The following is a 15,061-nucleotide window of genomic DNA, read 5'->3' as shown; positions in this document are numbered from 1 at the left end:
AGAGCTGCTTTATTCCTGCTTTTATTAGAAAGCAATGAGGATTTATGGAAAGCCTCATCTTACATCTCATCGGTGAGGTTTATGCTGACAGCAATTGCAATCTCTAAAACATTTGCATGTATAAATCAAAATGTGATGCTCTTAGCAAAGTTTAACTGTGATACCCTTCCTTGACTATTACATCACACATGATATGAATAGAATCTGTAGATTATAGAAATTAGAGCCCAAAATGCATTATTGTGTATAGAATACAAAATACAAAGTTTGAGGAAATAAAACTGCATTTATCTCGCCTTCTCCAGAAATGTTGGAAATATCCCTTAACATGACAAAGAGATTCCAAAGAGTCTTTTGTGATTGAGGTAGATAAAACAATTTTAAACAACTTCCCAATGTAATTCTATTATCAATTTTGCTTCATTCTCTTGATATCCTTTATTGAAGGAGCAGCAATGCACTGCTAGGAGCTAGTTGAACACATTAGTAAGCCAATAAGATATATATTTGTGCAACCACCAATCAGCAACTAGCTCTAATCTCCTGTGCCTTCCTAGGTATTTTTTTTTTTTTTAGGTATGTCCAATCATTTTTTTCATTCTGTAGCAAATGCAGAAGAAGACTGCCGCAAGCTGCATTAGTCTCTTTTCAGGAAGCCACAAATATTCTTGTGAAAGTGCAACACACTGATATCTGGATTGCACAGATCACACTGTGTTGCACTTTCACAAAAATATTTGCGGCTCTGAAAACAGAAGGATGCGGCTTGTGGCAGCCTACTTCCAAATTTGTTAAGGAACAACCAAAAAAAAAACGAATGCACAAACCTAGTCATTTTTTAACAAAGGATACCAAGAGACCTAAACTTAATAATGAAAGAAAAAATTGGAGGTTCATGACTTTAACACCTTACACTTCCAGTTCATCCTTCTGTTAGACCTCACAAGACCATGAGTTGACAAGCTGCTTCTAGAACTGTACTAGATATCACAACTGTCCTTGTTTGAGAGGGACAGTCCAAGCACTGTCCTGCTGTCACTCTGAGATAGGTATATGTCCCTATTTACAGAATTTCACTTACAACCCCGCATAGACTTCCCTGATATACGCCCAAAAACCACCCAAACATGCCCACCAACCAGACTCGCTTATAATCCCAACAATTCATTTGTGATCTGCCCCTTTCCAATCTTCCGAGTCCCAATACCTAGCCACAAATGTTGGGCGGTATGCTGTACAATGTCTTTGCTGAGGTAGAAGCAGGTCAAGAATATCTTCTGATGCACAGGAGGACTCAGACATACTACAAAGAGGACATATACTAAATAAATTAGCAGAACTTCAGACAACAATCACTTTGCAACTAGCGTTAAAGGAACAAACTGTCAGGGTGACAGGAATCATACTGAGACGAGAAGTGCAAAAATAATCACACCTTTATTAATAGCAAAAAATAATAAAAAGTTCACAAATCAAATAACAAGCCAGGAGTCAAAACCAGAGCTGGTAGTCAGACGAGCCGAGTCAGGAGCCAAAGTGAGTAGTCAGAAGACCGGAATCAGGAACAAGGAGAACAGCAGAGTCAGGAACAAGCTAGGGATCAGGAACTAGGGGGGACGTCAGACAGCCAGGTAATACACAGGAACTCTCACAAACAGGTCTGAGACAACGCAAGGGCAAAGCATACTGAACAGAGGCCCTTTAAATAATAAGTGATAACATCACAATTCTGAGACTGCAACCTGTCTCACATGGATGATGTACACCAGTCTGGTCATAAAAGGACATGCAGGAAATGAGCAGCATCACACACTATGCACCAGAGTCAGCAAGAGAGGTGAGTAAAATGGCTGCCAGCAGCACATGGCAAACAAAGCAGGGAAAAAATCCTGACAGTACCCTCCCCTCAACGAGCCCTCCCCCACGGGAGGACAAAAGGTTATTGGGGAAATGGGCATGGAAGGCACGGAGGAGAGCGGGAGCATGAACATCAGAGGAGGGAACCCATGAAGGCTCCTCCGGACCGTAACCTCTTCAGTGAACCAAATACTGTACACGGCCCCTGGGCATACAAGAGTCAATGCTGCTGACCTCATATTCTTCATGGTTGTGAACAAAAATAGAACGGGGAAGAGGCAACACAGTGGTAAACCGATTACAAACCAATGGTTTCAAGAGGGAGACATGAAAAACATTGGAGATGCGCATTGCAGGAGGAAGGTCAAGAGCGTAGGCCACAGGATTGACCCATCGGAGTATTCGAAAAGGACCAACATAATGGGGAGCCAGTTTATTGGAAGGCACACGAAGTTCAAGTTGCGGGAGGACAGCCAAACTCTCTCACCAACCTGGTAGGAAGGCGCGGGCAAACGCCTATGATCAGCCTAGAGCTTTTGGCGCTGCATAAAACAATGAAAGCAATCCTGAATCTGCACCCATGTGGAACGGAGTTGCTGGAGATGCTCCTCCAAAGCCGGAATACCCGGAGACATGAATGAATCGGGCAACAAGGATGGTTGAAACCCATAAGTCGCCATGAACGGGTATAACTTGGAGGAAGCATTAATAGCACTATTACGAGCAAACTCTGCCCAAGGTAACAGTTCAGACCAATTATTGTGGTGATCTGAGACATAGCAATGGAGGAACTGTTCCAGAGCTTGATTAAACCGCTCCGCAGCCCCATTGGATTGAGGGTGATATGCCAAGGAGACGGAAAGCTGGATCCCCATTTGAGCACAAAAGGAACGCCAAAATCTGGAGACAAACTGGCTACCCTGGTCCGACAGTATCCCTTTGGGTAACCCATATAAACAGAAGACCTCCCGGGTAAAAATTTAAGCAAGCTCCTGAGCAGTAGGCAAATTCTTCAAGGGAATGCAATGTGACATTTTAGAAAAACGGTCAACCACGATAAGGATAATAGTATTGCCATTGGAAACAGTGAGCTCGACAAGGAAGTACATGGAAAGATGTGTCCAAGGACGCTCACCATTAGCAATAGGTTGAAGAAGACCTACAGGAAGACGTTGAGTCTTATTCTGTGCACAAACTGAGCAGAAGGCTAGTGGTAAGTTTGCAAAAGTTTAGGATAGTGGTAAGTTTGCAAAAGTTTAGTTAGAAGATCCTCAGGAAGAAAACACTTACCACTAGGTTTCTCAGGAGGTGCATTGGTTTGTGTAGCCAGGATCTCCTCACCAAGGGAGAAGTCAAATTAGTACGTATGGTAGCCAAAATATGGTCAGGAGGAATAACTGGAGTAGGTACAGACTACTCATTGGATAGAGGCGAAAATTGTCGAGAGAAGGGCATTAGCCCTAACATTCTTACTACCAGGCAGGTAGAAGACCACATAATTAAACCGAGACAAAAATAGCACCCATCTGGCCTGTCAGGGCGACAAACGTTTTGCTTCAGATAGATAAGTTAATTTCTTGTGGTCAATAAGAATGAGCACTGGTACGCTAGTACCCTCGAGAAGATGCCTCCATTCCTTGAGTGCCAAAATTATGGCCAGTAATTCCCTGTCGCCAATTTCATAATTGCACTAGGCTGGAGACAATGTCTTAGAGAAGAAACCGCACGGATGCAAGGAACTGTCAGGCGTAGGACGTTGAGACAAGAGGATACCTACTCCAGTCTCAGATGCATCGACCTCAAGAATGAAAGGCAGGACAGGGTTAGGATGAGCCAGAACAGGAGCGGCAGCAAAGGCAGTCTTAAGACTATCAAAGGCCTTAATGGCAGTAGGTGACCAATGGAGTGGATCATTCTCTTTACGTTTCATGTCTGTGATAGGTTTGACCAAGGAAGAAAAGTTTTTAATAAACTTTCTATAGTAATTGGCGAACCCCAAAAAACATTGAATAGACCGAAGACCAACTTGGCGAGGCCACTGCAGAACTGCAGATAACTTGTCAGGATCCATGGAGAACCCTGCAACGGAGATAACATAACCTAGGAAGGTTACTTGAGTCTGATGGAACTCACATTTCTCGAGTTTACAAAACAGGCCATTCTCACGTAATCTCTGAAGAACCCGTGTAACATCAGAACGATGAGCCTCAAGCATGGGTGAGTATATGAGGATGTTGTCTAAATACACCACAACACACTGTTGCAACGTATCTCGTAGGACATCATTAAAGGGACACTGTACCCAAATTTTTTCGTTTGTGATTTAGATAGAGCATGACATTTTAAGCAACTTTCTAATTTACTCCTATTATCACATTTAATTCATTCTCTTGGTATCTTTATTTGAAATGCAAGAAAGTAAGTTTAGATGCCGGCCCATTTTTGGTGATCAACCTGGGTTGTTCTTGCTGATTGGTGGATAAACTCATCCACCAATAAAAACAGTGCTGTCCAGAGTTCTGAATAAAAAAAAGCTTAGATCTCTTCTTTTTAAAATAAAGATAGCAAGAGAACGAAGAAAAATTGATAATAGGAATAAAATAGAAAGTGGCTTAAATGTGCATGCTCTATCTGAATCATGAAAGAAAATTTTTGGGTTCAATGTCCCTTTAATAAATTGCTGGAAAAACAGCAGGAGTATTACAAGATACTCATAATGCCCGCTCCTGGTGTTAAATGCTGTTTTCCATTCATGGCCCTCCTTGATCCTAAAGAGATTGTACGCTCCTCTCAAATAAAGTTTAGAAAAGATCATAGCTCCCTTGAGGTGTTCAAAGAGTTCCGTAATGAGCGGAATAGGGTAAGCATTCTTAATGGTAAGACGATTAAGACCCCTATAATCGATGCATGGTCTTAACTCGCCACCCTTTTTCTTCACAAAGCAGAAGCCAGCCCCTGCAGGAGAGCAGGATTTGCAGATTATCCCCCATGACAGAGCATCGGCAACATACTCCTCCATAGCACAATTCTCTGCAACAGACAGAGGGTGAACCGGCCCTGAGGAGGAATGGCTCCGGGTTGCAGGTCTATGGCACAATCGTAAGACCGGTGAAGAGGCAACGTACTGGCATGCACCTTGTCAAAAATGTCTAGGAACTCTCTGTACTCCTCTGGCAATTGAGATACCGAAGAAGTGCACAAGACTTTAACTGGTTTCCGAAGACAAGTTGAAATTCATTGCGGAGGCCACAACAAAATTTCGGACCTGCGCCAGTCGAGACTGGGATTGTGCTTTTGGAGCCAGGGATAACCCAGAACAACTGGAAAATGCGGAGAATTTATCACCTGGAACTGGAGGGTTTCAAAATGGAGAGCCCCAACAGCCATGGATAACGGAGCAGTCTTGTGAGTTACTGAAGGGGCCGGCCATCAATGGCCTCAAAAGCAAGCGATAAAGACCGCGGCAAAACAGGAATGGAGTGCTTTGATGCAAAAACACTGTCAATGAAATAGCCTGCAGCACTGGAGTCAACAAGAGCCTGGGTGACTATGGAAGAGTCCACCCAGGAAAGGACAACCATGACCAAAGGTTTCTCCTTTAACGGTTCCGGGGACGAGGATAAAACCACCCAGGGTCTGCCCTCGACAGGACATTAGGTGTGAGCATTTCACCAGCCATGTAGGACAGGACTTCAAAAGGTGGCCCTGTAACCCACAATAGAGGCAGAGCCCCTCCCTCCTTCTAAAGGCCCTCTCCGCCGCAGAGAGACGTGTGAATCCCAACAGCATCGGCTCAGCAGTACCTGGTGGCTTGGGACCAGGAGGCATGGGAGAAGAGGGAGGCATGGGTGGGAACAAACACATAGGAGACAACGGAACAGGAGGCTTTCACAAGCGCTCCTTGAAAGACGGCCCCTTGCTGAGTCTGATGTCAATTAGGATAAAAAAAAGACACCAAAGCTTCGAGATCCTCTGGTAAATCTCTGGCAGCAACTTTGTCTTTAATCGCATCAGAGAGCCCATGAAAGAAGGTGGCAACAAGGGCTTCATTGTTACAACCTACCTCTGCGCAAGCGTACGGAACTCAATGGCATACTGAGCAACAGATCTCGTACCTTGCTGAATGGACATGAGTCGTTTAGCAGCAGAGAAAAAGCGAGCTGGAACATCAAATACCCTTCGAAAGGAGGCCACAAATTCAGGGTAATTTGAAATCACAGGTTTATTAGTCTCCCACAAGGGATTAGCCCAGGCAAGAGCTGTGTCAGAGAGTAACGAGATGAGAAATCCCACCTTAGCTCTGTCAGAGGGAAACGCCTGAGGTAACATCTCAAAGTAAATGCCCACCTGGTTCAAAAACACTCTGCACTGAATAGGATCATCTCCATATCGCTGAGGTAGAGGTGCAAAACCGGACATGCTCTTGGTAGGACTAGGTGCAGCAGCGGAAACAGGAGCAGTCATAACTTGCATAACACTTTTGTCCAAATGTGCAGTGCGAGTCAGCAGGGCTAGTGCAAATTGATCAAAGCGGTGATCCTGTTCATCCATCCTGGAAATGGCAGGTAAAGGTGGATTATTAGCACCATCAGGATTCATGGCCCTTGCATAATGTCAGGGTGCCAGGAATCAGACTGAGATGAGAAGTTCAAAAATAATCACACCTTTATTAATAGCAAAAAATAATAAAAAGTCCACAAGTCAAATAAGCCAGGAGTCAAAACCAGAGCTGGTAGTCAGACAAGCTGAGTCAGGAGCCAAATCGAATAGTCAGACGAGCCAGAATCAGGAACAAGGAGAACAACAGAGTCAGGAACAAGCCAGGAATCAGGAGGGACATCAGACAGCCAGGTAATACACAGGAACTCTCACAAACAGGTCTGAGACAACACAAGGGCAAAGCATAATGAACAGAGGCCATTTAAATAATAAGTGATGACATCACAATTCTGAGACTGCAACCTGTCTCACATGGATGATGTACACCAGTCTGGCCATAAAAGGGCATGCAGGAAATGAGCAGCATCACACACTATGCACCAGAGTCAGCATGAGAGGTGAGTAAAATGGCTGCCAGCAGCACATGGAAAACAAAGCAGGGAAAAAAAACCCTGACACAAACACATTTCATGAACCTGCCTCTAATTATGGTTGCTGTCATTATTAAAACCTAGGTTACACTGCAGGTATCTGCTGAGTTGCTGCACATGTGCAAACCTGTCAGCACTGGAATGTAGTGAAAGATAGATTTCAACATTGTGGCACCCATGAATAGAGGGAGGCTTGAATAATTATATTAAGGATGAGATCCAGCGTATCAAACTGGTAAGAAAATTATTAATATGTTGAATAGCCAATGAGTAGCGATGGGATTGCTTAAATTCATGGGCAGATCGCCCTTTGAGAAAACAAAGATGGCGAAACAAGTTAGCGGCATATTTGCCATTTTTTTATTTTAAGTAGCATTATAAGACTCTTCGTGGTAGATTTATCAAGCAGCGGACGCTGTTTTCGACACCCTTTGTTTCAGGTCAGCCTGAAACGGAAGTTAAGAAGCATGTCCGCTCGACCAATGTTAAATCTACCCCTTCATGTTTATGTAATTCTAGACACTAAACCATAAATATGGGGGAGTAATAATGGAATAAACTAAGGAATACAAGTAATGGGACCTACAGCAAGTTGGTATTAATAACTCAGTGGGTATAAATGGTATTACCAATACTAATATAGTAACCTATTTACAAAAATATTATATACCAACAATATTATAATTTTCACCCATACAACCAATTAAACCCCCTATCACCATATACAACATGATTGATACAGGACACCAGAAGGGTCCATATATGTGGTTTAATTTTTAAAGAATTTTTAATAAAAGTTAAGTTTTATTAGGTCACTAATAACAAGATTGTTTTAAAAGTTTAAGAATATTTATTACACCATGAGTGCAATACGTTTATTCTTTTCAGCTCTATCCTGAGAAGTGAAGGTGGGATTAACCTCATTACTATGCATATAAAATGTATTTAGTGTCCCTTTAACTTAAAGTCAGCTCTAGAGCAACAATACAAATCTAGAACCTAGCTAAACTTATCTGGTAAGCCAATGACAAGAGACAAATGTGTTCAGCCACCAATCCCCATCTAGTTCCTAGGATAATAAGAGAACTATGTAAAATTTAGTAATAAAAATAAATTGAAAAAAATCTATAAAAATTGCATACTCTATCTGAAAGTTTAATTTTGATTCCCCAGACACTTTAATCTGTACTAGTGCTAAACTGACAAGGCTTATAGACCATAAAGGCAAATATATATCTCTAGGATTAGTTTCAGCATATTCACTATCATTTGAGTCTAGTGATATCACCACTAATATATAAAACCATATGGTTTACCTCACAACATTTCCCAGAGGCTATCAGATAGGTGGGCACTGGATCACTAGTGTTTCTTGAGTGGAGCCACCACAAGAAGGGCTGGGATATGGGTGTGTTATTGGAAGGGTTGGGCAGAGTCAAGGCATGTTATGGTTATTATTGGGTGGGACAGGGCAGAGGTGGGGTAAAAACTGAGTGACGATCACAGTTGGGGGCACATGGGGGCCAGCTATTATGTTGGAGGTGCCAGTGTCTCTTCTGGCCCCCTGGCCATACCAGTGGGTCAGGGCATGGGCAGTAACTGGAAACTGGGACATTTGCCAGACCAGGAAAGCATTTGCCCAGACCAGTAGGTTCAGCAGGCAGACCTGCCTTCCTGTTATGTAGCCGGGTTGCTACAACGCAGTTGCAACAACGATGCAGTCTGTCTCGCATCATTTTCTGCAATGCATCACCTCTGCCACCCGCGTCATTTTTTTGTGTGTCGCGTCATTTTCTTTGCATCTTTCTTATGTCACCTTTGGAGTCTTTTTGCTTTTAAATACCTTCCGGGTGGTCTGTTTCATTGCCCTATAATTGAGTTTATCTTATGGGTCTGCTATATTACTTCTTAGGATTTCTGGCTTCTGTCTCGTATCTTCCTTAACCATTCTTTTGCCTGATGCTTCTACTCTGTTTATGCTCGTTTGGTTTTGACCTTGAATCTGCCAAAGTTCTTGGTCATTGATTCTGCTACCCAGTTTCCCTTCTGGTCTGACTCATGGTTTGTCAACTTCACCTTGATCAATCCAGTAATGTTCTGGTATTTAGCCTTCCGTATTAGTCTTTGTGCTCAGTTATCTATCTCCTGGGTCCTAGCACTATTGCTCCAAAGATATTTCTTTATCACGCCACTTGATGCCAGGATAACAAGACTACTGGCCAGGATTAGTCTGATAGAGAACTATCTGAAGTGCCTAACACTCCCCTTGGCAATCCACCATGATCTGGGGCAATTGGGAGGTATGATATAAGGTGTTTATTGAAAAGCTGTACAAGTTAGCCAGCCAGGAAAGTTCCCCCTGACCTCTCTAAGGCGAACTTGAGTCCTAAGGAGAAAGCAAAATCATAAAGAGGTTTGTGTACATAGGATGGAATAGAAAAAATTATATTCCTTTTTTACCTAATGGTCATTTATCTACAACAATTGTATGTAAGATCTGTACAAGTTTAATCTGTGCTTTTGTGCTGAAAGCAGATTTATTTTTACCTGTGCAAGATATATTATTTATAGGTGCTAGAAATACACAACAAAATCCCAAGTGGCTTAGACCAGCTGAAGGTTGAGAAATCAAAATAAGGAACAAAAAACAAAACAAAAAAAAAAACAATTACATCTCAGGTATTTTAAGACAGATCATGTTACATCATAACAAGCATAGGGAAACAATATCTGAGAGTGTATGAATAAATGTATACATACAAATATATCTATTAAACCTGTAAAGCTATCTGACTTGATGTCTGTCCTGATGTTCGCCTCAGGGGTCCTAAAACTTTATTGCCTTTTTTCAGCCCTCAGTCATTTTATAAAACTAAAGTCAGAATTAAAATGTCATCATTTAGATAGATCATTCAGTTTTAAGAGACTTTCTAATTTACTTCCATTATCAAATTGTGCAGTCTTTTTATATGCAGAGTTTCTGAGGCACCAGCTTCTACTGAGCATGTGCAGGAGTTCACAGCATATGTGCATATGATATTGTAATTGGCTGATGTCTCTCACATGTTACGGAGGGCCGGCAGATTTTTTTTAAAAAATTGACAGAAATAATAATTTAAAATGCTACTGCATTGTCTTTTGATTATGCAATTCTACTTTATTTAATGGTCCTTTAAGTGTCATCACAAAGTGGCATCTGATGAAGAGAAATGGGGAAATAACAAAATGTTAAAAGGGACATTAAGCACTAAAAACATGTCATGCACCTCTCTTGAATTATTTTAGAACCTAAGTCTCCCTGCAGGTATCAGAAGGAGAGTTACTGCACATATGCAACTACATCAGCACACAAATGCAGTGAAAGACAGATTTCAACATTGCAGCATCCATGACTAGAGGGAGGCAGGGGAATAACCTCCGTATTATGCATATAAAATGTATTTAGTGTTTAATGTCCCTTTAAAGGGTCAAGGACGCTAATGGAAAATGTTCTTATTTTTTTACATAAATGTATTTTAGCACGTGTCCCTTGTAAACTATATGTTTACACCCACAATGCATTGCAGCTCTCGAGTAGTATGTAGCCAAGGAGGAGTACAAGTAACTCTTCTGCTGCCCTAGGCACTAAGAAATCTGCTGCCTCCTGCCCCAAATGACCTACCCCTCACCCAATTGGCCAGGGATGCAATGAAACAATGCACCCCCAGTTAGACAATTATGGATCTTCATTTGTAATAAAATGAATAAAAATGTACGGTGATAGGAGTGAGAAGGTATCATGCAATAGAACACCTCCATATGTGTTAAATCAGTTCTAGATTAACTAAACCAAAATATGACCCTGAGGGATGATAAATACATTTATAGCCGGTAATCACTGGCCATTTCATGAGCTGCAATGCGTTCTCAGCACTAAGCAGGATTTTAGCTATGTGTTAAATAGGATACGGTATGTAAAAAGCAGCAGATAAACATCTAACAATATTATTCTCTATGAAAAAGTAAAACCTGTTTAAATTTAATGTGGAACTAGCAGGAAGTACATGATTGTGTACAACTGGGGCTCATGGCTCTAATGCTTATTGGCTAATAGAACCAACTTGTATAGGGAGTTGTCCCTATCTAGCACAGGAGAATCAGCTCCAATTTAAAAAAAAAAAAAAAAAAAAATCAGTTCTATAATACACCTTGAAACATTCTATTTTACATGGGACAGAGAAAAAGGTTGTGTATCATCTTTATCCCTTTGTGGAGTTAAATATATAGTTTACCAGGAACTAATTTAATTAATAAAGCATTTTTTCCATTTGAATGTTCCTTTAACATGTTTCATTGTGTTATTTTTAATAAACTGTATATATGTGATACAAAAGGCCATGGTGAATACAATTATAGTGACAGGATAACGCTAAAGTCAGGAAGTACAATTATTCTTCCATCTATCTTTCTCATATAAAAAACAATAAATGCATCACTGTCAAAAGAGAAAAAAAAAAAAAAATTAAACTGGGAAGTAGCTGGTGATTGGTGGCTACAGAGACATTCTTCTTTCATTGGCTGAACAGGTGTGTTTAGCTATCTCCCATTAATGCACTGCTGCTCAGGGGCTGACTTTAAAGGGAGGGACCGTCTGGTCAAAATTAAAACTTTCATGATTCAGATAGGACATGCAATTTTAAACTTTCCAATTTACTTTTATCATAAAATTTGCTTTGTTCTATTAGTATTCATTGTTGAAAGCTAAACCTAGCTAGGCTCATATGCTAATTTCTAAGCCCTTGAAGGCCGCCTCTTATCTCAGTGCATTTTGATAGTTTTCACCGCTAGACAGTGCTAGTTTGTGTGTGCCATATAGATAAACATTGTGCTCACTTCCATGGAGTTATTTATGAGTCAGCACCAATTGGCTAAAATGCAAATCTTTCAAAGGAACTAAAATAAGGAGGCAGTCTTCAGACTGTAAAGTAATTAAAAAAATACCTGAGACATGAATAAGGCTATTTATATGGGTAAACTTGATGGGCTTTTTTGGTTCTTATCTAACGTCAAATTTTATGTTTCTATGTCTGCATGGTCTTAGATGCAAGGTAATCACAGAGGTCAAAAGTATATTAATAACAGTGTGGGTTATGCAAAACTGGGGAATGAGTAATAAAGGGATTATCTATCTTTTTAAACAATACAAATTCTACAGTAGACTGTTGCTTTGACTATGTGTGTAACCACTTTGCAGGGCTTCTAGCATATAACACATTGTTATATGCAAGAAGTAGCACAATAAAAAAGCTGACACATTAGAGCATTTTCTTTATATATGTCAATCTTCCCTTATGTCTTGATTCACAGATTTCTTAGAGTTTATGTTCTTTTTACATCTAGATCTATCAGTAGCACATCAAAGCCGATAACCATATATACCACCAGAACACAAGTAATGAATCTAAGTATGGGTTATAAATATGGTTATAGGTCTCAGAACTAAAAATGGTTTTACATTATAAACTCAAAATTGAATACATTGTAAATCATGGCTGCTCCAAGGCCTTGGGGCCACTTCTGGCCCTCGGAATTACTGGGCAGACAACAGATATCTGTAATGTGTTACTAAAAAAGAAGTTTCATGCTTCTCATTGGGTAATGAAGCATGTATAAATGTACCTAATGTTGTAGATACATTTTCTCATCAGGACTAATAACTAATTTGTATATGTGTTTAAACTAAAAATGTGGTTATAATTTATATTTTATTTAAATTTATATATTTAGTTTAATAGTGAGTACACGTACAGTAGCCATTAGCCAATCCCACCATCAGAGACCAGACCACTGCACAGCCAAGTTCTACAGAATATTATTTATTTTAGACTAAAAGAACTTAAAGATACTAAACCCATTTTTTTTCTTTTGTGAGCATGCAATTTTAAGCAACTTTCTAATTTACTCCTATTATCACATTTTCTTCATTCTCTTGGTATCTTTATTTGAAAAGCAATAATGTAGGTTTAGATGTCGGCCCATTTTTTGTGAATAAATTCACCCACCAATAAACAAGTGCTGTCCAGGGTACTGAATCAAAGATTGGCTGGCTCCTTAGTAAAGATGCCTTCTTTTTCAAATAAAGATAGTGAAAGTACAAATAAAATTTGATTATAGGAGTAAATTAGAAAGTTGCTTAAAATTGCATGCTCTATCTGAATCACAAAATAAAAAAATTGGATTCGGTGTCCCTTTAAGAGTGCTTCTATAGACTGCTTTTACCACACCAGGTTTTCTCACTCATCATATTCTGATTTTCTTTAACACCCTCAGGCAGATGTTCTGACATACCTGTCTGTTCCTACAGTCTGGTTAGAAAATAACGATGTATACAGAAGTATTATCCAAAATAAGGCAAAAGTGTCACAACATGGACTTTCCACACTTTTTATTAGGTCCATTACTTCCATGAGGTTCCACTACCTCTCCCCATTTGCAACACAGGAATGCTCCACTTTACAAATTTCTCATTTCTGTCTTCTGGCTTGGTGTGTATGTGCACTTATTTTAAGTAGAAAAGTAAAACTCCTCATTTCAAAACTGAATTTGAGTGAATATGTTTGCAAACAGTTGTACATTTGTGCACATAATTGTAGGCAACATTTTACAGATTAATACAAGTTTAAATTGAGAAGCATGAATTAGAGATATTAGAAGTTTAAATATGCTTGTCAATAGTCCTCAGACTAGCAAGTGTCACTGTATATTATATATATCAGAATTCCCTTTTGACCCTGTAACACTAAAATACAGAAGTAGTTAGAAAGTTAATGTCTGTTTTATAACCATCCGGTGTTTCCATCTGAAAATAGATTTTACATACACATTTCCATCAGATATCCTGTGCAATCTTCATTAAAATAAAGTAAACACATGTAAAATGTCTATATGCACAAAACAACTTCAAGCATTAGCAAACAGTTTAACTAGCAAAAACTACATTTTACAAACAAAAAAAATGAAACATTTGAACTTTTAAAGTGTCTTAAATCAATAAATTCCAGAAAAGCAAAATCCAGTTATTTTCTGCAAAATCATTTAAAACTCTACTTATAAATATATACCACAATTGTAAATATAACATAATTTAGGTGTGGGGGGCATTTTTTTATATATATATATATATATAAAATAAATAAATACTGGATGAAATCTACAAACAACAAGCATCTGTTTTATTTGCTGAAGTGCATAACAGAAATTATATGTTAATGAAAATTCTCCTCCACCTGTTTCCTACCTGCTGGTCCCACTGACTCCCCAGTGGAAAGTTTAATTACACTGCTAACATATCACTTATTGTTGTTTCCTTTCCTTTAACTTATCATTGATTTGTTTTTCTCCCAGCTAAATGAGTTAACTGTATAACAATGTATTGTTTTTACTTGTCTAAACAGCCAGAATCATACAAATATGTCTAATTTACACTGTACAGTCACAAATACATTTTATAATAATATCTATCATTTATTACTAGTTCACAGGTTTGGGTGGCCTCTTGCACTAGACGGCTGCAGCTGGCCAGGAACATTCAGTAATCATCAGAGCACTTCATACACAAAATAAAGGTGCATACAATGCATATATAAATCATACAATTACTATTTATGGGAACTTACCTTTTTGTTTGATCCACCAGCTGCTTGATGAACTTCATAGCCCATTCAAAATCTGCATCTTTAATAGCTGGGTGGGGAGGCACAGGGAGGAAAAGTTGCTGTGCCTTTGCTGATCCAATTTACATGGCCACTAAGAAGCGAATGGAAAGGAGTCACTGATGTTTTGAAATCTGCAGATAGAGAGAGAGAGGGGATAGGCGAGGGAGGGAGACAGAAACACACAGAGAGAGAGATGTGATCACAGCCCGTGGCGACACGAGTAGGATTTGCTAAAAATAGCAACTCAATAGAGAGGGAGAGGCTGGCTGAGCCAACAATCGAGGATCAGTTTCACAACAAGAGCAGGGCAGCAGGCACTAAGCATCGTTGCTCACACTGCACTTACCTGTGTCATTCTGTCAGATTGTCTGTAGCCTTGTAATATTATCAGGGATAATATGGGTAGCAGCTTTGCAGCAT

General features: G+C 39.7%; 1 protein-coding gene across 3 annotated transcripts in view; it reads right to left on the bottom strand.

Moving 5' to 3' along the window:
- The window catches only part of HDAC9 (histone deacetylase 9), a 2,434,493-nt gene extending 2,419,668 nt beyond the window's left edge, over positions 1–14,825 (bottom strand). Inside the window, exon 1 of one of the 3 annotated variants that reach the window (XM_053714127.1) lies at positions 14,603–14,825. The gene's annotated coding sequence lies outside the window, so the exon portion shown is untranslated. The remainder of the gene's footprint in view (positions 1–14,602) is intronic. The other 2 variants (XM_053714129.1, XM_053714128.1) reach the window with 2 other exon arrangements.
- Between the last annotated feature and the right edge of the window lie 236 nt (positions 14,826–15,061).

Source organism: Bombina bombina, chromosome 5, assembly GCF_027579735.1.
Source record: "Bombina bombina isolate aBomBom1 chromosome 5, aBomBom1.pri, whole genome shotgun sequence".
Lineage (NCBI taxonomy): Eukaryota > Metazoa > Chordata > Amphibia > Anura > Bombinatoridae > Bombina > Bombina bombina.
This window is presented reverse-complemented; position numbering and strand designations above follow the sequence as displayed.